At 30.5% G+C, this 26,863-nt stretch overlaps 1 protein-coding gene across 6 annotated transcripts in view; it reads right to left on the reverse strand.

The window, feature by feature from the left end:
• LOC145296850 (mutS protein homolog 5-like) overlaps positions 1 to 26,863 on the reverse strand; it is a 1,881,756-nt gene that overhangs the window by 1,227,255 nt on the left and 627,638 nt on the right. The window contains exon 1 of one of the 6 annotated variants that reach the window (XM_080142986.1): positions 14,400 to 14,551. The exons of the other annotated variants lie outside the window; for them this stretch is intronic. The gene's annotated coding sequence lies outside the window, so the exon portion shown is untranslated. Of the gene's footprint in view, positions 1 to 14,399; positions 14,552 to 26,863 lie in introns of those variants that run through there. 6 annotated transcript variants of the gene reach the window in all.

Here is a 26,863-nt window from a genome sequence, read left to right on the forward strand (position 1 = left end):
GAAAAAACAAACAAGAAAAAACAGAAAAACGAACACGTGAAAAATGGCTTAAATAAGCCTGTTTCAATATTAAAATTAAAAAAATCGGTGGGTACCTGGGTGTTTTTGGGTGTGTAGTCGGGGGTGGATAAGCGAAGTAAAAAAAAAAAAGCAGAAAAACAAACGTTACGTGAAAAATGGCTTCAATAACACTGGTTCAATATTTAAATTTAAAAAATCGAAAAAAAAAAAAAAAAACATCTCACACCACGATTCGAACCCAAAACGTTTAGATAATGAACCAAGGCCTTAACCAACTGAGCTAATGCTACGTACATGAAATTTATTCGGTTTTTCAACTATTTAAAGTAAATCAGGTCATGACGTCATCTGATGCATGTGTAGAATTGGTCATTGTCACGAGAGGACCGTTTTTGTTGACCCCTCCTCTGTCGAAAATTGTCGATTTCGGGGTGAAAAAGTTAACGTTTTTGGCCAATTTTTCGATATTTTTCGAGCAAAGGATGGAGCTTCGATGTGATACCGAGTTTGTGAATTTTCGTCGCGTCTGTTGAAAGTTTTTAGCAGACATCCAAACATATACACATACATACATTTTCGCTTTTATATATATATAGATAACTGTACTTATTTCCCATAAATGAGAATCTCTATTACCTTTTCCACTCTTCTCTGAGCTATACTAACTTAGATGCATTTCTAAATTTTTTGAGATGATTATTCCTATTATTTGGATACTTTGAAGTACTATTATGATCTTGAGTGCTATTTTCACAAGGTTTCGGTCAATGTAACCTCCAAACTTCTTCAGGTGTATCTTATCAAACTCAGGAATCTGCATGGAATTTCAAATAAAATCTTTATTTGATTCATGGTGGTACCATACTCTCATTCTGCCAGTCGTGATCGGGCAGAAGTCCTAAGTAATTTGCAAGTGTATTTTTAGGTGGATTTGGATAAAAATAACACTCAAGATGAGAACAGTAGTTCGAAGTATCCAAATAACGTGAATAACTGAAATGCAATATGTAAAAAATAAGAATTGTGCCATACATAAACTGATAAATAATAAACCAAAAGTTATTCATGTTGCATGCAGTTAAATTTTAAATTTGTCTCTTTACAATTTAGAATATTTCAATATTTGTATCCACAATTGTTCAGCATTTAATCTAGTTGATACATTTTCAAAAAGATTTCCTTATTTTATTTTCTAAAACTTACTCTTTATTATCCAATGATTTATCTTTAATTAAATGCCGTAGTGCATCCGTTCTTTTTTTGTATTATATATAAAACTAGCAGGACCCATTAATCAGTGCTGCCCGATGGAAGCATGACCCCCCCCCCCTTCAAAAACAAATTAAACTATGGTTGTTGGTGGTGGCCACTGCCATTCCTGGAAAATATATGACACTGTCAGGCATTTAGCAGAAGCCACTATCTGTGACTGTCAGCACTGTTGGTTACTGGCAATTAGTGTTGGTTTGGGGCGATAACCTGCAAGCAGTGCAAATTCTAAAACAAAGCATTTAAGAGAAAAAACATTATTACATACTTATTTGTCATGCCTAAATCAGTATAACTTAAAAAAATTAAGAAAAATGGTCCATTAAAATAATAATAAGTAAAAACAGAAGTTTTCGAAATTAGGGATTCTCTCTGTAGATTAATTCTTGAGAGTTATCTAAATCAGTGGTAGATAACTGCATTCTACCAATGACAGTATCTTTCAAGTCGGCCATTGTTTTTCTTTTTGGTATACTGCAAGTATTTTTTTCTAATAGTAGCTCTAGCATACCTTACTTGTCAATTTTTAGGGCATTCATCGTCAACATTAAGATCAAGAAGGAAAAAGTAGTCCTGGCTAAGATAACGTCTTTAAAGTTGCGATAATCAGTCAGAAAAAGAAAATTAAATAAAATACTTTACAGAAAGTAAAAGTGTTAAAAAAATATATAACAAATAAGTATTTTCATAGCCAATAAAATTTACTTTGAAACCTACCATAATATTTTGGTGTTTTAACTTATTTGTGAGTGTTTATTTTGTTCTAAAAAGAAAATGTCAACATGAAGCCTAGGTAATCGGTCAAAGATATAAAATTAAATCATCAACAGGAATAGAAAAGTGTTTACATTTTAAGAGTGTTCCGTTTGTGCAATGAAAGAGCAATATGTGTCTGTTTACATTTTATGGTAGTTCTGTCTGCACAAGGAAAGAGTTAGCAATATGTGTTAAAATGCCAATAATTCTCAAACCTTTTGTTAGAGCTCAGTATAGTAAAAAAAATTTTTTTTTAGCAGAATTGCATCATGTCTAGAAGTTGATTTAATTTATATGTTTGTGTGATTATCGAGCGTTAAAAGACGTTATGTATATTTTTTATTTATGCATGTATTTATGAAAATTAGGATAATTTTAAGGTTACTAGTATTTAATTTTCTGTTTTTGAGCGATTATTATGTTTGTATTTGTTTTTTTTTTAACACTATTACCTCCTGTAGTGTTTTTTTTTTTTGTTAGAATCTAACATGCAAGTATTTTACCGTAATAATCTTTAAAAAGTATATTCCAGTTGCAAAACACTATCCCCATATGTTGTTTACATTTTGAGGGCAACGACCAGAAAGAAAGAAGGATCTAGAAGATACATATTGTATCTAGTAGTAAATGTATGTTTTAAACAGTCATTTCTCACTTAAAAGCGGTGGACGTTTCATTCACTGTTGTTGTATGTTTAAAAGTAAGTGTCTATTAACTGAAATTGACGCCATGCGAATCAATATTCATCCTAGCGACGCCATATTGTAATACTCTGAAGTGTTTCTCTTAGAATGATCTAGTATAACTCTGTTCCGTCTGCCTGCTTCCCACCAGACTACAACTTGGATGTGTTCAAGTCCAATGTTAACAAATTCCTAATGAACCGCCCCCTTAAGTAAACACTTCATCAAATCTCCACACTAACGTAATGTACTTGCAATAAACCTTATCCCTGAGTGGCTTCCGGGCCTTGATAAGTGGTGATCACTGTGAAAAAAAAAATAATAATAAAAAATTTCGGAATAAGAGAATTAGTAGGCAACAAATCAGAGGCCACGGACTTTCCCAAGGGAGACTTTATTATTTTTTTTATTCTACTATGGGAATGATAATGGTATGTCTGTATTTATGAGCCAATTACAGGCGGTGTAAGCAGAGAATCTGTGGAACGTGTAGACTTCTTCCTAGTGTCGACTGGTTGAGGTGGTAGGACTAAATATTTAGAGGGAAAAATAGGTACTTCTTTCTCTAATGATGTTGCGATTGTGATGGTGTTGCTCGTAGGATGTAATGTAGTATTTTATTATCATGATTGAATGTGTCTGAAAAGATGTTCGAAAGCTACATAAGATAGTGGCTACTTTATTAATATGGAGAAGAATACTACTACTCTTTATTGAATGAATTTCTCAACTGAATAAATACGATAGCAGTATGCTGCCGATATACGGTATAATCACGTTGACTCAGCAGTTCTCATTAGATCAGCAAAGCTAAGTGACATTCAGCATGATCAGTACCAGATAATGACAATTTTGGAAATACCAAATGTTGCATGTGGCAGGACAGGGACACCACCTCTACAAAAAAAATATTTTTTAATAAAATAATATCACCTGAGCAGGATATACATGCGATTCAGGACTGTTTGTGTGCAAAATGTCTGCCACACCAGGGCCAGGAGTACATCTACCTTATCTTGGTCATTACAATTAGTGTTTTAACCATTATAATTCCAGGTTATATTCATTAATGCTCAGATTTTCAAACTTGTTTTAATCACTGCTTGGAATTATTGCCTAATGATTACTATTTTACTATCTATTTTTATAGCTCCAAATATTAAATCCCATCAATTCTTCTAGTTAACACAAGTTTTCAGTCAGAGCAAGGAATTGAACTGCAGATCTCCTTGTCCTAACAAACTAAGCTTAGCAAAAGACTAAACTGTTTTTTTTTTATTTTTTATTTTAGATAGTTTTAAAGGTTAATAAAACTTCCAAGACAATATTTGTTTTTCAATAGCATTCCAGTTATTTCCTAGCTTATATCAATTATCGATCACCACAAAACTGAAATTTTTTTTAATAAAAAGATGGATGAAAAGTATTTTATGTTTTTAACTTGCAATCTTGGCTACAACATTCAAGAAGAGTTAAGAAACCCAGCATATATAATATAGGTACTTCAGTAAGAATATTGGAATCATAAATTTTTGGTTTTGATTTTTTTAGTTAAATCGTCATGCCTCAGTACTATATTAACAGACACTGCAATCGACTCATAACACTTGAATTATGCCGTTTCTAATGAAAGCATCCTTTTTATCAAAGCCAGCACCATCTTATTTGCATATGAATAACAAAATAATGCATTACTTAGCGAGACCTACCAGCATATAATCAGACATAGCTACGATTTTGATTTTTTTCTTTGTCCATAATAAAACCTTACATGCTACATAAACTCATCTGGAAATTTGAGCTAAGTTTCTTCCACATTCTTATCACTTGCTAAAGTGGTGACATGGCCTTTTATCAAAATTAATTAATCCCATTTAGTTAAAGTAATTAAGACAGTTTTTTAACCTGAACCAGGAATTTAATTCTGAACCGCCATCACAAAGCATAATAAGATATAAGCTCAGTGTTTAAACTGTTAAGCAAATTATCGGGAACTACAATTAATTTTTTTTCTCTTCTTTTTCTCATTCAAATAAGGTTTGGTTATTCATGTTATCCCTGCACGCATACTTAACAACACTTGAATAAATAAATGTATACACATGTTTGTAGTCTTGCCAAAAATACATCTTAAGATATAGTCCCATTCTTCTGTGTTTCCTGGTAAAAGTAATGAACTTCTAATAGAGTTTTATTGCGATACTGAGTGGCTGAAAATGTTTGTAGAAATAAGTCACCAGGTTGAGACATGTTAATAGAAAACTACAAATTAATATGTAAACATTTTATCAATAAGAAAATATATTGACTTTTCATATGGCACCGTACACTGATTTTATTGACCTTAAAAATCAATTGAAGTGGCTGAAATAATAAAACTTTCTCAATAACAGAGTAATCTCAGATCAAAGCAATGCAGCAGACAGCTATACATCTAATAATAAATAGTATAATTGAATGCATTTTACAAGATTTCTAAGGTGTTGAGCTCTTGTTATTATTTAAAGGTTTCAGGTTCTTTTTTCTAGATAAGTATTGTCGGAAGATAATGGTTTCAATCCTACCCAAGCAAGCTAGAAGATTAATTGGTTAAAACGTGGTGAGACAATAACTATGGGAGGCATTGGGGGTACAGTCATGAAACTCAGCATTCCTATCCCGTCGCGGTTAACTACCTGAAGAAGGTAAAAGGATGAGTTGGCCAAAACGTGGTGAAACAACAACTATAAAGATGAGGATAACAGTCCGCAAAAGAATGAATACACAAATTATGAAGCCTCATCTCTAAAGGATTTTAAAAAATATAAAAACTATCCAACAATAAGTGGTATATGAATAGATTCCAACTGAGAAAATAGCAATTTTTCCCTTTTATCAGAAACGCTGCTCATGGAATGTGAGAACTACAGGACAAGATAAGGGCAGCAAGAGTTATGTGGCTGCTGAAAGTAAAACCAAGGTCCACTTTCTACTCACATTCTTGTTATTATGCTCAAGACGTTTCAGTTGTTGTGCTCTCTAACCTTCATGTTTTATTACCTACCGTTCTCAATACATTTACACACACCACCACCAGAGGGCATTTTCAGGCCCAAATTATTTTCGTTTTAGAAATGCTACGCACTGTTACCATATACTATAAAAAGTGCCAGCCTGGTCTCAACAGACAACACACCACAGAGCCTCTCTTTTCGCTCAGCCTGGCAGCTGCTTTGATACACACCTCATGACATGTGCACACTCCACACAAACATGATATTCGGTATGCAAGACATTTCTTCTAATGACACACAGTTTGCAAATTCTGTATACACTCTCAAGGACACAATTTTATAGCAAACACAGTATCAATAAATACAATTTTATAGCAACACAGTATCAATAAATACAATTTTATAGCAAACACAGTATCAATAAATACAATTTTATAGCAAACACAGTATCAATAAATACAATTTTATAGCAAACACAGTATCAATAAATACAATTTTATAGCAACACAGTATCAATAAATATAATTTTATAGCAAACACAGTATCAATAAATACAATTTTATAGCAAACACAGTATCAATAAATACAATTTTATAGCAAACACAGTATCAATAAATATAATTTTATAGCAAACACAGTATCAATAAATACAATTTTATAGCAAACACAGTATCAATAAATACAATTTTATAGCAAACACAGTATCAATAAATACAATTTTATAGAAAACACAGTATCAATAAATACTTATTTGCATATTTCATTGTTTCCGGGTTGTTACTTTGTTTTCATTGGCATGTTTGTATTTGAATACATTATCACCCCCCCTACAAGTATTCTCAATGTACTTTTATGTTGAACTGCCAGGTTATTGACCTCCCTTATCAGCTTTTTTTTGGCTAAAAAACAAATCGAATTTGTTTCACATGTCCAAATATCCCATATGTCAAGTTCCAATATGTAGATCAAAAATTGACAGAGTAGTTAGGTAGAGACCGTTCCTCAGACAGATAAGGTCTATATATTATAAAAGTGACCTAGTAACCTTCTACAAATTTGAAACGAAACTTTTTATTTAATCCAATGGAGTAAATTTTTCTCATTTCACATGAGTAAATAAAATGCAGTGAAGAATACAAGTTTTGGAACCAAGATAAAAAAAAAAACTGTTTAAATATGTAAATAATCTATGTAGTTTGAAAACAAAATGAACTTTTACTCTATAATGACCTCGTGCTAACAACAATGAGAAACCCTTTCTAACCACTAATTGTTATTTATGACCGACAACACTTTCCGAAAGTCCTACATTCAAACTCCTTGAACTGACATTCTATAACAAGATTAGATAAGTACATAGAAGTGGTTGTCAGAGTTACTGCAAAGGGGGTAGATTCCCTATACTGAGCTAGTAAACTTTTTACACTTGTCAATACCCTATATTTCTACAAAGTCACCATTTACCCATACATGAAATATTGTTGTCACATCTGGGCTGATGCACCAACTACTGGCTTCATCTTGGACAGGATGCAAAACTAATTTCTAACTTGACAGATTTCACACTGCCAAATTCCAGTCTCTATCACATTGCAGCAAAGTTGCATCCATGTCCTAGTTTTATATGTGCTCTCATAGAATATGCTCTAATGAATTTATTGCACTTGTACTCCGTAAATCAAAATAGCCTCGACCCAACAGACTTTCTGACAAATTTCACACCTTCCCCATAGAGATCACTTTATGCCACTAGAATTTCTACTCTGTAGCTTCTCGAACTTTTTGCCTTTAGAATTCCTTCTTTGTTCCCCATTTCCTGAACAATACCAATATGCAGAAATTCAATAAATGTGAACATCTAGTTGATTACTCCCCCTCCCCACTTAGATTACCCATATTAAATCTGGACCCTATCACAGTAGCGAATTACACTTCAATTGCGACATGTCTTGTTTGAGGTGAATGAAAAAATTTTTTTTTTTAAATGAATAAAAGTATTTGGTGTTCTTCTGTCTTAGTCAAAGTTAATACTGGACCACATAAAACAAAATGGAGGAGGGGGATGGAGTATGATATTATATAAAGTTAGACTGATGATAAGAGTACTAAATCTAGTTTTTATTTATTTTTCCATAAAAACAGTTTCAATGTAAAGGGAGTAGCTATAATTTCACAATTGATGAGTGTGCATAGTTCAAAAGGCTTTTAGAGATCTATTAACTTGGTGAACGGAAAAACAAAAAAGGAACAGATTTTATTTATCTTTAGCTTCAGAGAAACCTGGAGTAAATGATACCCACCCTTCCCCTGCTTTTTCCGTTATCAACCCAATTGGACAACATTTAGAATCAAGCCTTCATTTGATAAGTTGTATCTGATTTACATTCAGGATGTGAGATCATTGGGGGGGGGTCTAATTTGCAAAGGGTGGCGTTTTATTTTTAGACCTGACCTTATTTCATAAAAAGGATAGATAATCAATTTAACTATATTTACATTGTAAGCGTGTGTGTGTGTGTGTGTATGTATATATATATATATATATATATATATATATATATATATATATATATATATATATATATAGACATACCATACACTAGGTGTATCAGAATTTTTGTAGGAATTTTTGACACCCCTAACACGAAACTGCGAATAAAATATAAAAAAAACTCGTAATTTCTCTTTTAAAAGTGGGTTGTTTATTTTCTTTATGGATTATACTTCCAAAAACTATTAAAGTTGTTTTAAAAGTAATAGAAAAATATATATATATATATATATATATATATATTTAAAACAGTAATGAATTTTACGAACTCAATATTTTTCAATTTTTAAACTTTAAATTCAAATTTAAAACAAAAAAAAGTAGTGTTTTTTTTTTTTTAGAAATTTACCTGTAAAGTCCGAAGTTTAAAACCTTTAAAAAAAAACAAAAAAAAAACACGTTGTTTGTTGTTTTTTTTTTTTCTTCTTTTTTTTTTTTTAATGAAAACTTGGTCCTTGCTCCTTTACTTGAAAAAAAATTAGGGCTTGAATTACATTTTTCGATGAGTTATAAGTTTGGAAAGACGGGGTGGAATTATTCACTATTTTTCACGAAATTTCTTACACACCTACACATACACACAAAGGTTTTTATTTATTTTAGAGTCGGGGAACTTTAAATTAAAATAAATCCCAGAAAAATATTTTCATCATACAAAAATGTGGTTTATCCCCAAAATTAATTTTTGGCATTTATAATTTAAATACAATTTTGGACATATGGCTCACGAGCAAATGGCATAATTTAGAGGTCCAATTTTCACAAACTCTACGCATTAAATTAGGCTGCATTTCAGCAATGATGCATCTAATGTTGTCTTCCAAGTGATCTGGTCTGGTTTGTCAACGTAGGCATATACCAAAAGAAAATAAACAAATGGGGTTAAATCGCAAAAATGAGGTGGCCAGTTGACAGATCCGTTCCATAAAATTATTTGTTCATGAAATGTTTCAAAATTATTTTCAAAATAAATTTGCCCAATTTGAAAGCGCTGTTCAAGTGTCAATCTTTTCATGATGAATTGCCAAACCAAGCTGAACTCAAAATAATGGATAATTACCAAATTAACAATTAAAGAAAATAGAGTTGCTAATTTCAGGTTCGTCATTTCTAAAAAACACCCTATATAAATGTATGTATGAGTATATGTGAGAGTGTCAAAAATAATGAAAAATGTTAAATTGATGTGGTATTTGTGGAAAGGGTTTTCATGAATCCTAAAAGTGGAGAACGGTTAAACTGTACACTCATTTCCAGACCTGAAAACAATTGTTAAAAGAGTTAATGTAGTTTGCTTCAAGCATTGTTTAGGATGTAAATGTAATTTATAGGAAATACAATGCAGATGTGTAACCGATGGACACAAACGGAAGCAAATTAGGACAATTGTGGTATTAGTTATTCATATTAATCTTTTATTAATACAATATATGCCTGAGTTTTTTTCTTTTTATATAATCTTATTACACTATATTATACATGTTCTTACTCGTGCCAGTGTAGTTCGATGGAAGTTCTATATGATACGATATTTCAGGAAAATTTTACTTCCTCCAATGTGTGTTCAACTTTAGTTCAAACGTGCATATGATATATTTTTTTAAATTTCAAATCTAATTCAAATTCTGTTGAACCACTCCCTTTTATACCAGCCACCATATGCACGTTGGAATTTAATATTGGAATACACGTTTTGACAGAATGAAATATTCTTAAAATACATTATACTGAACTTCCATCAAACCACATTGACCCAAGTAAGAATATGATATAATAAAAGTATAAAACACACACGCATATATATATATATATATATATATATATATATTTACCAGTGGTGAAAAAAAAAAAAAAAAAAAAAAAAAAAAAAAAAAAAAACGGACTAAAGTGCTCAATGTGTAGTCAGAGCAGTATATAGGAAATTTATTACTGTGAGTCCAGAATGAGTTTACAAATTGTTTCAACTAGAGGAAAATCCTCAAAGAGAGGAAAAATCCAACTAGCATCATCAGAATTCAGAGTCCATCTATGAATTCTGATGATGCTAGTTGGATTTTTCCTCTCTTTGAGGATTTTCCTCTAGTTGAAACAATTTGTAAACTCATTCTGGACTCACAGTAATAAATTTCCTATATATATATATATATATATATATATATATATATATATATATAAAAGAGTAGGTAGTAGTTTGCTTGAAGCATTGTTGGTAAAGAAAAATATATATATATATATTTTTTTTAAGCCAAAAACAATGCGGAGGAAGACAAAAAAAAACAGCAGTAACAATAATAATAATAAATTATGCAATATTATATAAAATAAAATATAAAAAAATACATATATATATATATATAAATATATAACCAAAGCTTACAACAGAAATAATGTAATAAATATATAAGTAAAATAAAATATTTCTGCAGGACTGCCACGCTCTCTCTGCCATCTTAAATCCACTTTTGTCTTCTATTTTGAAAAAGAGATGTACCTTTCTCTCGAAATTAATCAAGTTCCACACCACCCACGGACTTTACATACACCGGACATACCAGCGACTTGGTAATAAATAATTATACATTGAAGTGACGAATGATAGTCAAATAAAGGTTAGACAGATCTGTTTGTTTTTCTTTTTTACTTCATCTTTTCCGGTCTTCCTCCGCATTGTTTTTGGCTTTAAAAAAATATATATATATTGAGTAAGATGATTGATAATTTATAATTAAAATTAAAAATCTGTTTCATGAGGAAGAACAAGCAAAATCAAATTGTACGTTTCGTTTCGGAAACGATGTTTTTATTGTAATAGACAGTGAGTCTTGAACAATAATTTGATTATATAGTTTTTTGAAACAAAATCTCATCAGCAAAAATATTGGGTGGTTTTTTTTTTTAAAAGACACCAAAAATAAGCCTAGCATTTTTTAAGTAAGGCAGATGTATCTGGAAAATATTTAAAATATAAAGGAAAATAATTAGTTTTTTTTATATTGATAAACAAAGTAAGATAAAATTAAAATAAAATTATAATAAGATACAATCGGGTTGACAGTTAAGGTTAAGAGTGTAAATTTTAAATATTTTAAAAAAATAAATAAATAAAAATAGCTCTAGGACATATATGCCTATCGAGCTGATTATATATCTACATTACAACGAGCACTGTTTTCTTTTATTTTAATTGTATTAATGAATTTACTTGTTCTAAGCCCTATATATATATATATATATATATATATATATATATATATATATTAATAAAAGGTGCACAGCTTATTTCAACCATTATATGTATTAATTTGCATGCTGGAAAATTATTCCACATATACCACATCAATCTCATACTTTTCAATATTTTCTGACACCCTCACTAAAACCCGACACAAGCATAAAAACATGTAAACATACATCTGCATTGTATTTCCTTCAATAAATTACCTTTATAGATTGTTTAAGGTGAAAATAATTATTGTCTGATCTGATCTAAGTATTTAGTTCCCAATAAAATTAGAAAGTAAATGCTTATAACCAGAAAAAGCTGCTATTAATTTTTTTTAACATAGGAATCACCACGTATCAAGGCCCAGAGGCCACTCGAGGATAAGGATTAATGGATATATATTAGTCAATGGGATTATAAAGTAGCAAACATAAGTAGTGAACATTTTGTTAATTGGATCACTTAGAGGGATGGTTCATCAAAAACTTGTTTATGTTGGACTTGAAGACAATCAAATTGTAGTAAGCTGGAAGACAGGCAAATGGAAGAAAGTTCCACAGGCGTACAGTTCTAAGAAAGAAGCTTTGTTAATGAAATCTATGTTTAGGTTTAGGCACAGATAAAGAATGGGGGAAATTATTGATAGTAGTTTTGGCTGGACGAGTGTTTTTTATGAAAGTTTTGCGAGGAGGAGACCATAGATTGAAGATAAGCACTTGCCATGAAAATAACAATAAAGCAGAGACAGGCTCGCAGTGTCTCTTCTGTGGGAAAGAGGTTGCAGAGAAGAGAAAAGGGCATCCCCCATTAAGCTACAAAGTCTATTTTGAACTCTGTCAAGGCAGGATAAGCTGCTTCTAGTAGCGCCTGGCCAGATGTGGCAACAGTACTCCATCATTGGCCGTACCTGACTTTTATATAGGTAGAGAATTGCATCAGGAGTGAGATATCTACTGGAGCGACCTTGGCAACGGATTTGATACATGTGTTCCATTCCAGATCAGAAGTAAAGGTCAGGCCCAGAAACTTGTCAAAACATGGAACCTCACTAAGATGAGAGCCATCCATTTGGATCAGACTGGTGATGATGTAAAGATAGGAGCTTGGTTTTAGATAAATTAAAAGTAACCAGCCACCACTTTCCCCATTGTACTATGTGCTCAAGATCAGAGGAGAGAGAGAGAGAGAGAGACTCAGAGAAAACTTGGTCATTTACAGTCTTTGATGTGTTGCCATAGATGGTAGTGTCGCCAGCATAATTGTCAACAAATGATTTTAGGATGTTATTTGGAAGATCATTGATGTAGATCAGGAAGAGAGTTGAGCACAGGATGGACCCGTGAGTTCAATAATTTTAAAATTCCTTGATTCTTGAAATGAACTCTTGTAATGTAAAAAACGCAAAATGATCACTTATATATATATATATAAAAAAAAAAAAAAAACGATTTATATAAAAACACATTAGAATTCTATTTTCTACTGAATCTGGCTTGCGGAAATGGTTTAAAAAATATTATTTGAAAAACTCTTAAAAATCCTTTCTACACTTAAAAATGGGGTACTTGTACAATTTAATCAAGACATTAAAAAAAAATGAAAATAAGTTTAAATTGTATGTATCCATTGTGGAATGAAGTTCTCTGAAAAAAAATTTCACTTAATTTCATAAAGTATTTTTTTTTTTTTTCTTACAGCGAAAAAACAATTTGTTATGATACCGAGCAAAAGGTTAGATTTTTAGGGGAGGGAGTGTCGGCACTTTAAATTGAGTTATCTCCCTGTGGTGTGTTAAAAAAATTCCAAGATGCCTACCTTCAACGCGCTGTCATAAAAAATGTATTAGAAAACAAAATTTTTTTTTAAATAAATGATTTTTTATTAAATACAGGAATTTTTTAAACAATGATTTTTAGCGCATAATGTTATAAATAAAATGACAAACAAATAAAAATAATTCGAAATGATAAAAAGAAACGATACTGAAATTGACAATATTAGAAAACAGAATTGTTTTTGGTACTTCACGGGAAACGTGGACCCTGCGTATAGTTTTTTTTTTTTTTTTTTTTTTCAAATAGCTGTTCCCTGAAAACGCATGCACAAAAGGTTTTAATTGGTTTATTTAAAAATAAATCATACGTATGATTAAAAAAAAAGTCTGAGATATATACGAAGAAAGTGAAAAAACTTTTTGCGCATTTCAAGGAGCAGCAATTAAAAAAAAAAACTATTTATGCAGGGTCAACGTTTCCCGTGAAGTACCTTTTTTTTTTTTAACAAACGAATAAAGATAATTAGAAATGATATTAATGAAACGATATTAAATTGACAATAGTAGAAAACGGATTTTTTAACAACCAAACAAAGATAATTAGAACTGATATTGGAATTTCAATTGTTAAATTCTATCCAGATTTTATAACTGGAGATCTAATTAACTTTTTTAAATTTAAAATAAAGTAAAATAGTTCACTATAAATAGGCCATCGAATTGTGTTATGATTTTAACTTTTTAAAATTTTTTTTACAATAATTCTTTTTATACTATTAATTAATTAACTTAGTTATTAAATTCTTTGACAATAATTATTTTTTCATACTATAAATTAATTAACTTAGTTATTAAATTCTTTGACAATAATTTCAATTTTTAAATTCTATCAATATTTTATAGTAATGACGTCAATATTTCACTATCAAATCAAATGACAGTCTTACTACCGGTGTAATACGACTTATGTCCCATTTTCTTGCTCATATTTTTGTTTCCTTAAAGTGCAAGAGGGCCATGGTCAGATTGTCCGAAGGTAGTGGCGACTCATTTTTAAGAGCACACGTTCTCTATTTCCATACTTATTTACAAATGGATAAAAGTAGGCTGTTATTTGAACTTGTCTTACCAGGGAGTTGTTTCCAATTCCATATAATATCTGATAGCGTGAATGTTTGCAATTTGGTAATGGATACTCTCTGACTGGCAAGGGAGATAAATCATGGCTGGCTTAGATTATAATCAAATCAACATGACTACAATGTTTTGTTTGGATAAAATGAAAGGGTTAGACCTTTATGATGACATTAACTTCGCAGATGATAAAAAACAACTATTGTCGTTTTTCTGTCATGTTTACAACTTGATGCTCAATCATTTTCAGAGATTTAAAAAAAGAAAAGGCAAATAATTATATTGTGCTTATTTTTGTTTAAGTGTTATTTTGTTTCCTCTTGGTGTATATTTTTATTTCAAAGAGTTTTCTTATTGGTTAAATTTAGATTTCAACTCTCATACAACATAGCATTTCACACACACACACACAAAAAGAAAGAAAGTTATTTCATTTTATTTATGGATATTTTACAAATCAGTTAAGGTAGAATGCATGATGCGATTATTTTAACTATTTCACACAATCTTCTTTTAACACGTGATATTTTTTGAAATGTTACTTTTATAAACAAAATCGTGTCTGACATTAGAATACAGAATAGATAATGTAGATCAACTAGACGAATGAAAAGCAGAATATATTTCATATCTACATAAGGAACTTTATTACAAAGCAATAAATGTATGTTTTTAGTAGATATTAGCCTGGGTGTCTGGCGCTGCTCGTGTTTAGAGGTGTATGTTGAGCAAAAAAAAAAAAAAAAAAAAAAATGGTTGTAGGTAGGCAAGCTCAAGCCCATACCGCAAAGGAGGAAAAGAACATGAAAAAAAAAAAAAAAAAAAAAAAAAAAAAAAAAAAAAAGGGACGTTTTTGCCATTGTGTCCATCGCCAAACCGGAAGTGGCGAAGGTTTAAATTTAGGCTAGTCAACCGAAACGAGAAGATGACTTTCGAAAATATCGTCAAAAAAAGCGACCCCTCCCTGCAGAAAACTGCCCAGTTGAAGGTGAAGGAATTAATGTTTTTAGCCAATCTTTCGATATTTGTCGTCTGAAGGGTGGAGCTTCAAAACAATACCAATCTCGTGAAAATCCGTCGCCTCTGTCGAAAGTTTTAGACAGACATACATACACACATGCATTCAAACAGACAGGTGAGATTTATATTATAGCTAAAACAATTGATTGCGATAATAAATTTGGTAATAGTTATATTCATCTGCATTAACAGCAATTTAATAATATTAGCAAAAATATGACAAAAAAGGGAAGAAAATGCCTGAAAAGATGGTACTTTTTAATGGAAATCGCTTCAGACAAAACATGAAGCCACTTGATGTAAGGAACTAAAAACAAAATACTACTCCAAGTTAAAAAAAAAAATCAGCCAACGATAAGTGTTAAATGGATAGATTCCGACTTAGAAAACAGCTATTCTTCCTCATTTGTCAGAAACATAGCTCCCGGAATGTGAGGACTAAATAACAAAATAAGGGAAACGAGCGTTAAAAAATTCTATATTATTCTCTCACAAAAAAAAAAAAAAAGGAATGGGTAATGCATGGGATGATGATATAATGATAACAGTTTTGATATATATAAGATGAAATGCCTCAAAACAAATCATTAAATTATAACGATTAAAAGAACTAAAAAAAATTCAATTTAAATAGTCTTATAATATATGAAATCATGGTGCTCAATATCAAAGTAATAGAACTTTCAAATATTAATAGTGAATAATTATATTTATTAAAGCTCATAGCATTGTATAAACATGAAAGCGCAGTAGAGAATTTTTATATAGCTAGGATTATTTATATCTTCTATAGAATAATTTGATGTCATTTTTTTCTGTAATTTGCATTGTATCATCTTTGCTCATTAAATTTGAAATTTGATTTTATCAGAAAAACTCATCACGTTTATACTTCTTTTTTTTTTTTTAAATAATAGACACACCACAAATTAATAATGCTTATATATATATATATATATATATATATATATATATATATATATATAAGCATTGCATTTATTTAATCAAACTATATATTTTTAAGCACTCCAGATGCACAGCGAATTCTTTGTAAGTATAGGAGTTCACAAAAATTAGCTTATTTGTCACAGATTCAGGAAGAGTAAGTAGAGGGTGAAATAATTTGATGCAATTTTTATGCGAGACAAAAAAATAATTTACAAATATGCGAAGAAATTGAGATGTATTAATAAGTGTAGAGATGAAGATGATTTACTTTGGTGCTTTTACAAAATTTTTACGGAACTAAAGCTGAAATTTAGATTAGGGTTAGTTTGAAGTTTGAATTTAAAGGAAAAATACAGTTCAGTTCAAATTCCATATCTTTTGTAGCTGATTTTTATTTTTATATAATTTTCTTCTTAAATATTAAACTATTGAACATTTCCTTATTTGAGGTGAAATTTTTATAGGTCGCATGGCATTCCTGATGTCTACCTAGTTGGATAATAGGTACTAGCGCTTTTATCAAGAACCTGTTTTTGACTGCTAATGGGAGTATGTGACGAATGGATTCTCCAATCATTTTTATAACCACCGGCTGTGCTAAATAACCAATGAAAACCTTTCAAAATTATTATAAAAATTGTTGAATTTTGGATTCAATCAGTTCGCCGTTAAGTACGCCACGGACTGCATTTGATTATTGGCCACCATCTTGGTTACTGCCAATTACTGATCTGAACTACGGCGTCATCTTTTTTTACTGCCAACCGCATTTGATTCTTGGCCGCCATCTTGGTTACTGCCAATTACTGATCTGAACTACGCCGCCATCTTTGTTCAACATAATGTCTCAAAACTTTACAATCAAGAACCTCTTTCTAGGTGATTTTCTATCACAAGCATGCTTTATCTGCCCTTTTAGAATTTTTTTAAAATGTTTTTTTTTGGGGTTTCATAAAAAACGTAAAATTTACGCACTGGTTCTGTGCTCCATCACTCACAATGAAGTTCAACTTCTGTTGGGAGTATACTAAGGGAGAATTCCGAATGTGTTGGTAGAGACAGGGATAGTCAATCAGTATACTAGCACTAAGTACAGTTTTTAGTCACTGTTAGTTTCAGAATTCAAACAGATAATATCGATAATATCTCCTTAAATAATAGACATTATGCTCCTTTCCAGATGTAAAAAAAAACAATACAATAAAAAAAAAGTTGTATATCGTATAGGGACTCATTAAAATCAAGTAAGACTTGAATCTGTCAAATACATTCAGATCTGCATTAAAGATAATCATTAAGAAATAATAGGCACAATGTTCGATATTTATTATTGATGCCTTTTTTATTTGAACATTTGACAAATGAAATTCTATTTGTATTTCTACAAATAGAATCAAATAATTATGAAAGTACGTTTCTTATCATCTACGCAGAAATGAATCTCCTCTTCCTACAATACATTCATTTATTTTTCTTTATTTTAATTCGCTCTCCCTGGGCTTAAAGTGACAAGCTGCCCCCAGAGAAAATTAATCAAGGAAAATCATTTTAACTAATAACGGCTCATGAATGCAAAACGGACCATTTTTTTCAAATTCTGTTCTCTGGATTGCATAGAAAACATTCATCATATTTTGTTGTTTATTTTCTCATTAATTAGCTAAACCAATAATCGATTATAATGAAGAATAATAAAAGAGGTGGGGGAGTAGGTTCTATTATATTTGTTCTGCTCAAATCTCACAGTGCATTCGCACAAGACTGCAGCAGTCAGAAAAAGGAACTATTTAAAGAGTTTCACTAGTGTTCTTTTGTAGAACACACGCACACAAAATAAAATGAAAAATAATAAAAATAGGACAAATAAAATTGCACAAACAGAAAAGTTTAGTATCAAGTTTATGTTCCTTTATAAAAATCAAGTTTATGTTCCTTTATGAAAATTAAAATCAACATATGCTATTAAACCTATGTCTATAATCGTTATTCCAATTTTAATTTAAAAAAGTTAAATGATTTTGATTCTAGAAAACTAAAAATCAAAGAGTTTTGCTGCATTAGTGTTTAAGAATTATGGATAAAATTTAATGTAAATCTGAAATATTTTAATTTTAAAATGGGAGATTAGGTCCATATTATGCTTCCTAAAAATGCTTTAAAATATACTCATAATGAACTTAAATTTGGGGAATATTTATTAATTGATGTTAAAATTTCACAAAAATCGGCAGTATGTGAATTTTCACAATCGGCTTTTGCCTCCTTTCTACCTCTTTGCATAAAACTAAATATAGTTCACATTTGGACCCTTTACCCATAGTTGTCGTGTTCCAAAATTCGTAATAAGTTAATTAATTCAGAACTGAATCTAGTACATAAAAATAAATACCCACGTTTAAATAAATACAGAGAAGCAAACGTACACGTTGCTCACGCATCAAATATGTCGAGTGCATTATTTTTATAGCCGAAATCAATAACTTTGGTCAAAAGTAAGATTGATTTTATTTTATTTTTCAGTAAATTATTTTCAACGTATGTAAGTAGCAATAATGTCTGGACATTTAGTTTAAAACTGAAAGTAATTTTAAGAGATGTGTGTGCAAAAAAATAAATTTATCAGCAACTTTTCTTTGAAACTTCCTGTTCCATTAAATGTCTAGAAAAAATATTAACATCAATCAGTTTATTTGTAATATAAATTTCAAGTCCAAGTGTCTTTTAGTTTAAATTCTTAAAATCTAATATTAACTCTGCCGTAATATAGTAGAGTTTTCAGTTTAATTTCTTCTTTTGTTTCTGTTTTTTTAAAGTTTACTCAAATTTTATCAGAAATTTTTCTATATTCAAGTAAAAATTATGTTAAAAGTTCAATTTATATGCAGATACAGTTCTGAAGATTTTCTTTAACATGCATCTCAATTTGCAACAACCATATTCACAAGTCACGAAATCACTTTGTACAAAAAAGAAAAATCTATTTACATATTTGTCCTACATACATGTATGCATATAATCAAATATAACAAAGAAAACGTATTTATTGATAAAATTCTTAATGTTTATAATAAAGAAATTAATGTCATTAATTTGTTTTAGGTTCTTGCAACTTTTTACTTATTCCTAATATGAGGTTCAATAAGTGACCGTAGTGTCCCCAAATTATTATTGTAAAATATTACTCATATTTGTTATGATGGAGATCTTCAAACTGCTACAATATTAATTTCTGTTAGTGTTGCAGAGTTAGAAAAAAAATCGATGGCATAACATCGGGATTATGTTCTAACAGGAAGACCTGATCTTGTCCAGGATTGAATTAGGATTACTACTATGTACTTTTTAACTATTTAAATTTTTTACATAAGAATACACTTTCAGATTTTATGTAGAATTCCTAACTTTTCTTTCTATATAGGACACATACGCACAAACTCACTGAATTTTATATATATATGCATAAAGACGCTTTTTGTGAGAGTTACTTTGCAATAACATTATAATTAGACTAATTTCTTTTCTGGCTAATTCCTTCCTCTATGAGGTCCTTTATTTCTGCTGATCGTTTTTTCTTTTAACTTGCATTTGATCTAATATATTTCATTACCAGGAATAAGGTCAACATCTTCAGAATGGTGATCAAGTACTCCCGTTTCAGCTATCAAAAGAGCCCCCACAGTTTTTTTTTTGTGTGTCATTTTTTTGTATTCGTGTCATTTTTTCATCATTCAACACCAGATCTAGGCTTATTTTACCTGTGATCCTGTCACAAGGATAGTGTACCAAGGTAAAAGAATCGTCACTATATATATATATATATATATATATATATATATATATATATATATATATATATATATATATATATGAGAGAGAAAGAGAGAGAGAGAGGGAGAGAAGAGCACACATTAGTTCTGTTTCAGTCAAGAAAAAAACGTTCTCCTAATCGTGTTTCTCTTTTTCTCCACATTTTTTTTTGTTAACTTTTATTCAGCACAAATAAGACATATTGCTATGGAAGAAAACTGGACATATATAAGATAATCGTGAGACATGATTATCATGAGCTTTGTGCAGGAGTTTGATTCACGCAACAATAGCAGCAGCTTAACCTATTAACTCTCATTAAAGGGAAGCGTCTCAAAGCATGAGTTGAACTGATCTACAGATTACATAGTTATATCTGCATCTAAAAAAAAAAAGATCTAAACACTCCAGACATTATTTATTACGGCTTCATCTTAGTTATTCGTATCAGAATGTTTCAAGCATTGTTCTCTTTCTGGTGTCTGTTATCATATTATTACTTAAAAAAAAATATCACCAGCAGAAGAGAGGTAACAGTGACTAAGTAATGAATGACAGAGACCGTAGGTGTGCCAAATTTGAATCCATAGAAACACTTCACATGATCTCATCTATAAATACCTAATGTCTTTCTAGGAAGAATTGTAACTAGAAAGATACGAATGCCAACAATACTCATCTGATTCATCCTTCAAAATAAATGATGCTAAACAACAAGCAAGATGAGGATACCAGTCCTTCTTTAAACAATGTTAAAGAAAAATTATAACAAAGTATTAGGATCTATATATTTGGACCAGTTTCTTCACTGTGAATCATTATATTTCAAGTACATTTTGGATGATGTACTCTTAGGCCTTCTTCGTGCGTCTTCCACTGATATTTTCTATATTCAAACATGAATGTTGTTGATTGTATTTTGTGCACAAATAATGTTTCATACATCTTTAAATCTCATAAATTGGTTATTTGAAACTTTTAAATTCATGAACATGCAAGAGCTTCTTGCAATGTGGAACACATTACTATGTGACTGCTTCATTTCCGATTACAATTTGATTATCTTCAAATTCAATGTCAACAAATTTGTGTCCCACATTGCCTCAGTAGTAATCGAACCCAGTTCATACCATTAATCAATGTTTGCATTCTCATTCGGCTGGTGATCTTTTGGTATCATTAACCTTTATCCTCAAGTAGCTCTTGGCTTTAATTACTGGGAACTCAATAACTGTTGCAGCAACACTTATTTGGAACTTTTTCCCCCGGGACCCCAAACCACCAGCATCTAGGTCTTTGTTGGACTCGCTTGTTCCTTGTTGGTCCTGGTCCTGTGTAATTCTAGTCTACCCTCCACGTCTTTGCATACTCACCCTTTAAGAAGGGTTAATTTATTGCTTATCAGTTGACACTTCCCTACTAAGTAATGCTGACAGAGCTGCTCAGGTATTTTTTTACAGGCTAGAATGCTCTTCTTCTCAGACGCTGGCTTTTCAAAATCCCACTTTCCCACCCTTGTATCACATCTTTCAGCTGAAAGGAAAGACAATGTAACTACTTATCACATGAAGAGAAAATCTTTGCCTTGTATTGGAAGAATTATAAAATTTAAAATCAGTTGTTCCTCTTAGAAAATAAAATAAATGGTTAGCACTTTTATCTATACTCCTCCTCCCCCACCCCCACTCAGTTCAACATGAATTTGATATCAATCAATCAATCCGAAAATAATATTACAGAAACTTGTTTATAAACCATAGCACTTAAGATTTATAAAAAAAAATCTTGTGATGCAAGCTTATTTTGGGAAATATTTTATCCTAAAAATGAATAAACTTCTTTAAAAATAAAATACAGTGAAGGGGACAAAAATATTTAAACATTTTTTTCCCAAATCTTTTAAATTGTGTTATAGTTTTTTTGTTTTATTTTTAGATTATTGACTTAATTTATTTTTTATTGAATTTAAAGTGTGAAGTGTAAAAATGTATAAGATGATTTTCAAAAGTTTTTTTTATTAGTTTGCCTAATACTACTGTGATTTCTGCTGACATGAGTTTATTTTGAAAAAAAAAAAAAAAAAAAAAATGTCTGATTCTATCTTTTATCATCCATTCTTCAAAAATTTAGATTTTGACATGACTTAAAAGCCTTTTAGATCAATATTGCTTTAAATTCAAACTTATCAATATCCGTGTTCAGAAAAATACACTTAGATGTTACTGATATGAAAGTCTTCACTGCACACATATATACCTTATGTGAAAACAAAAACAAAAATGATGGAAAAAAATAGTATTTGGATTATTCAGACTACTGTTCTCATTTTGAGTTTTAATTCCATAATTTTTCGGTTTGCAAAGACCAATGGTATAGTGGATAAAATACTTGGTAAAATTCAGTTCTAAATTACACACATCTCGAGGTTGAAGGCTCAATCCTCAGTGTTGGTGACATTCAGAATACAATTACTTAAAACTTCTACTCAGTCTTGGCTGATGGAACGAGAGCATGCTACCTCCATGTATTTATTAAAGGATTCTGTTTGAAATTCTGTGCAGATTTCTAAGTTAGACAAAATGCACATGAAGGTTGGAAGTTACATTGATCAAAACGTAAAAATAACGATCAAGATGAGAACAGTAGCTTGAATAATCTAAATATGAATTACCAATCCTCACCTAAAAAATTTAGAATGATAAAAAAATAATGAATCATCACTTTTTGTACTCCTGTTATATGGGGTATTTGATAAGGAAGAACTTGGGTATTCCCTAAGCTGAATGAAAACCTTAGAGGTTGTCATTATGAGACAATTGAGGAGATGAAACAGGTTGTGTTGGAGATCATTGACACGCTCACACAAGGGGACTTCAAGTTGTTGGATGGTACAAGTGCATTGCAACTACAGGAGATTACTTCATATGTGCACTATCAATAAACGTGCCTATACGAAAAAAAAGTTTCAACACTTATTAAAAGCACCTTGTAGTCTTGAATTAACATATTGCTACCATAAAAGGAATAGTCTCTGTCTAGCATGCAAAACCTCGATGTGAGAAAGAAAAAGTGCTGCAACAAGAGTATTTAAGCATAGTGAGAACAAGACTAATAGAAATTATCAGTTGCGTTTTAGCATTCAAAGAGTCAAACTCATTGAATGATGGAGATCAGTAATGAAAAATATGTTGCTGGATAAATGTCCACTATGTATGTGATAAAGATTAAGTGACAAGCATGCTGTTGTAGTGTATATGATGTCACCAGAGAAAAGTTTACTATGTAACAAAGTTCCAGTGTTGAGCCAGTTGTTTTCAATATATTTCTATTTTTTTTTTTTTTTTTTTTTTTCATTCCTTCAGCTATATATATATATATATATATATATATAAATCTAATTCTTGGTTCGTTAGTTATTCATAAAACGATATTTCTACATTACCAATTTAATTGAAATTTTCAGACAGTCTATCCTTAGAGTCGAGGAATGTTTTTATGTTATTAAAATAAATCAATATTGCAAATTATAAATTAAATAAAATAAAAATATTTTTTGTAAATCGATTCTGCAAGACTTCTTGGTTTTACTTCCAGTAGTTATACCATTTCAATTCATACACTATAAATCTAATCGATAAGTAAAAAAATAACATCCCCTATTTTTTAAATTTAAATTCATTTGTTTATCTTCCCAATTTTTTTAATTAAAAAAAATTGCACACCAGAAGGTGCGTTTTGAGCTGAAACATAAGTCGAAGAACCTTAACAAAACCATCTTTGTTGTAAAAATCATTTTTTAACAAAATTGGCAGTATACGGTTTTTTGTTTTGTTTTTTTAAACAGTTGTTTCTATATAAGAAAATATGAACTTTATTAATTCCCTATTAGTTTCTTTGGTTTTCATATGGAATGATCATCTTTAGTAAACTTACGTGTAATTATATTCATGCAGATGTTTTACATGATTTATACTTGCATAATATTTGCGTAAAAAGTTTATAGTAAACACAAAATTGTTTCCATATATATTTATGTATACGTATATATTTTTGTTTAAAAAATGTTGCCTACCAAACTCCTCCTAAAGTTTTTGGTCTACAGACATGAAACTTCATATATAAAGTATTTAAATCCATTCAAAACTTTATATTTGGGTTTTAGCCCGGAAAAATCGGTGCAAAAGTGTGAAAATTTAAAAAAATGAAATTTGCCAGGTGAAGGTTGAACGCCGCCATTACGAAGGCAAAACATAGTAGCTATTGATTCATGTTTTAATTTTTAGCCTTGCAGTAAATATGTCTTCATGGCACAGTCATTAGAGGCAAAAATAAGTCGTAAGCTGATGCTTTTGGTTTCGATTCTCGGTGGTGACGCACGAGTCTTCATTTTTTGTTTTTAAACTTTTTAAATCATTACTATATCTTACATCCAATATAAGGCAAGACTGGAGTTTAGGTGGAAAAATAATCTCGAACCCTTTATCACATAAAAGGAACTAATTTCCCTAATCACCGGTACGTTACTATGTCAATAATATATAAACAATATTGGTATTTCAGAAGTTGTTTTTGAAAACAACTTTAAAAAAAAAAACAACTTCTTTTTATATTGCTTTTAATTAAAATAAAAAAGGTTTTCGTAGGTTACAATTATGAAAAGTTCTATTCATATTTAAATGTCTTATATGTTCCGTGTTGTTTTTTTTTTTTTTACACAATGAATACCTTTTTTAATGAAGGTGCTAGTGCAGAGAGTGATCCGCGCTATTTTTTTTAAATCGTATTTCCAAGTTTAATTAAAGTTTTATATGTTTTTTATTCAATTGTAAGGTTGAAGTATAGAATATGTACAAAACACTCTCCCCTCCCCATATTAAGAATGGCTTTTTAAATATAACGTTATTATTTACATCCGGATCGCTCTATGCACTAGTACCTTAATGATAAACAATACATAAATAGAAATAATAAATTATCAGACTTTTTAAAGTTTAAGTTTAAACAATATTTTTTTAATTAAAAATTGAATCGCGTGATTATTATTAAATTACGTGAGTAGTTATAAACGATACAAATTAATATTAAACACGCGTAATCTCTTGCAATTTATTATTTCTCTATTTCAAATTTTAATTTATTAATCATAAAACCTTCGGTACTTATGTATTTTTGTTACCGTGCTAAAAAAAAGGGTGCTTAAGATATCGTGGAACGTTCTGTTTAAAATAAAAAAATGTTGTTTAAAATAAAGAAGTAAAAAATGAGAGAAGAAAGATATCGTGAAAAAAAGATCGTGAAACGTTTTAAACTAAATAAGTAAAAAGTTGGGCTTCTTCAAGTTGTTTTCAAAAACAACTTCTGAAATACCATATTATTGACATAGTAACCTACCGGTGATTAGAGAAATTAGTTCCTTTTATGTGATAAAGGGTTCGAGATTATTTTTCCACCTAAACTCCAGTCTTGCCTAATATAATCTATAATATAAATCTCACCTGTTTGTTTAAATGTATGTATAAATGTGTGTATGTTTGTCTACCTAAAATTTTGGACAGGCGACGGATTTTCATGAGAACGGTACCGTTGTGAAGCCGACCCTTCTGACAACAAATACGGAAAAATTGGCTAAACACATTAATCACTTCACCCTCAGCTGGGTGGGCGCTTTTTCGCCAATGTTTTCGAAGGCCATCCTCTCTTTTCAATTAACTAGCCTTAATTTAAACCTACATCATTTCTGGTTTGGCGATAGGTGAAACAGCAAAGATGTTACGTTTTTTTTTCATGTTCTTTTCCTCCTTCACGGTAGGGGTTCGAGCCTGACTGCCTACAACCACTCTTTTTTTTTTTTTAGCTCAACACACACATCCAAACACCCGGGCAAGGCCAGGCACCCAGGCTAGTATATATATATATAAGTGAAAGTGTCTGTGTGTGTGTCTATCTGTCTGTGTACATTTCCCTACACAATAACTGTCAATTTTAAGTCTACAAAATCGAAATTTGATATACAGGGTACTGAGATTTGGGGAAATCTTTGTAATCCGTTTTCGGCCAGAAATTGGGTCAAAGTTCAACGAATTGATCTTTGAGAACTCTACCAAACTCCTCCGTTAATTTTAGGTCTAAATATTTGAAATTTTAGATATAGGTTCCTTGGCCATGGATCTAACTCAATAACTGGATTTGAGCCCAAAACAATAAATGTTAAGGGGTCATAATAGGGGTCAAAGTTAAAAAAATTGACCGCTTTTTTTTTTTTTTTTTTTGCTCAACATACACCTCCAAACACCTGGGAAACGCTGGGCTGAAATGCTAGTCAGAAAGAAAATTAAAAATGTATATAGATAGATATTTATATAATTTAACGTTACTAAGAGTATGACGTTTCTGAATTTTTGAGATGAGGATTGGTTATTCATATTATTTGGATTCATCAGACTACTGTTCTCATCTTGAGTGTGCTTTTCACAACATTTTGGTTTGTGTAACTGCTAACCTTCTTCAGGTATATCTTGTCGAACTCGGGAACGTTTCAGTCGAAAAAAAAAAATACAATTGCAAATTACTTTGGACCACTATCCAGTCATGGCTGACGGAACAATAGCATGCTACCCCCTTGAAGTAAGTAAATGGTTCCACTTGAAATTCCGTTCAAATTCCCAAGTTCAACAGAAACATTGC

Source organism: Euprymna scolopes, chromosome 17 (genome assembly GCF_053919585.1).
Source record: "Euprymna scolopes isolate OS-2025 chromosome 17, ASM5391958v1, whole genome shotgun sequence".
In the NCBI taxonomy this organism is placed as follows: Eukaryota; Metazoa; Mollusca; class Cephalopoda; order Sepiida; family Sepiolidae; genus Euprymna; species Euprymna scolopes.